The sequence below is a fragment of the Etheostoma cragini genome, chromosome 8 (assembly GCF_013103735.1).
Source record: "Etheostoma cragini isolate CJK2018 chromosome 8, CSU_Ecrag_1.0, whole genome shotgun sequence".
In the NCBI taxonomy this organism is placed as follows: domain Eukaryota; kingdom Metazoa; phylum Chordata; class Actinopteri; order Perciformes; family Percidae; genus Etheostoma; species Etheostoma cragini.
In genome coordinates, this window is record NC_048414.1 from 234,809 (window position 1) to 236,217 (window position 1,409).

Consider the following 1,409-nt stretch of genomic DNA (forward strand, 5'->3'; position numbering starts at 1 on the left):
CTACACACACACACACACACACACACACACACACACACACACACACATATATATATAAAACCACGCGCCCCTCTCACGTGCAGAACCTCACTCAAAACTCTAAGGATTCTGTGGTAGCAAACTATCCACTGAGAGACAGTGGGGGTTCTGGGTATTTGGTGATTTTTCTCTAAATAAAAGTCATGAACTCGCTGAATCACATGCCGATTAATTAAATGGATCCGACTCTACATACATAGGCTCAAATACAGTTTACTATTCGTTGGAAAATCCCCCAAAAAACAAGAAACCCATTATCGTCTGATTTCTGAATGGAATCTGGAATGAGAGCTAACGCTAGCGAACAAACGGTTCCTCTTGTTGTTAGCTTTACATATGTGCTTATTTAAATTAAACCAGCTAAAAACGTGTCCCTCTCATGTACAGAACCTCACTCAAAAATGGAAGGATTCTATAGTAGCACAAATCCGACCAAATGTACGGTAGGGTTCCGGTTTTCTGTTGATTTTGCTTGATTTAAAAGCCATTAAGGAGCTATATTTAATGCCGAATTATTACCTGGATCAACCCTTACATGAACATGTATAACGTTAAAGTCTTCCGTTAGTAACACCTCCCGAAAAGTAGGAAAACTATAATTGTCCAATTTGTCAAGGGAACGTTGAATGAGAGGGAACGCTGGCTAACGCACGGCTAGTATCTCCCCTCGCGTTACTTACCTTCATGCGTAAGAGGTTTTTGGAGAGTTTCACGTTGTCTGCCGTCATTATTAACAGCTTTAGAGACAACACACCAAACTAAACTATAGGAAAAAACGGGACAGTTTGAAGATCAAGCTTCGGCTCCACGCATGCGCAGCGGCTCCACGCAGCTGCTGCTAAAAGTCAGACAGGAGCAGCCGACCGTCGAGCAGCGTTTTATCCTTCAACAGTCCGGATAATCTACCTCTGGTGTCATCGATGTTTAAAGGGTAACTCCGTGTTTCTGAGTCTGATGGGACAACAATCTCTGAACCTGGTCCAGTTCTAACAAGAAACTAATGTAAGTCAACAGGACAGTTGTGTATTTATGTTCACTAACAGTTGTGTTGTTGCTGACGGACTCAGGTTATTATTCCAACAACATTATGGAAAGGATTTCTGAGGAGGTCGACCTTTCTGTTAAAGAGTAAGATCCTTTTTTACACATAAAAACATCAGTGAAATTGCATTTGATAAACTCACCCGTCTCCATGTAAATAAGCAGTAATTTTATCATCATATAACACACTTCATTCAAAGTGAAAAGAAACTGGTTGGAATAAACTCTTAATTCACCCATTTACATGTGGAGAAATGCTAAAAGTAGTGATTATTTACATGGAGTCTGGTGGAGATATGCTGCTCTATACACGCTAAAAGTAGTGATTA

At 40.5% G+C, this 1,409-nt stretch overlaps 1 protein-coding gene across 1 annotated transcript in view; it reads left to right on the forward strand.

Annotated features, from left to right (window-relative positions):
* LOC117948700 (glucose-6-phosphate isomerase-like) overlaps positions 1–1,409 on the forward strand; it is a 5,446-nt gene that overhangs the window by 2,768 nt on the left and 1,269 nt on the right. The window lies entirely within an intron of this gene.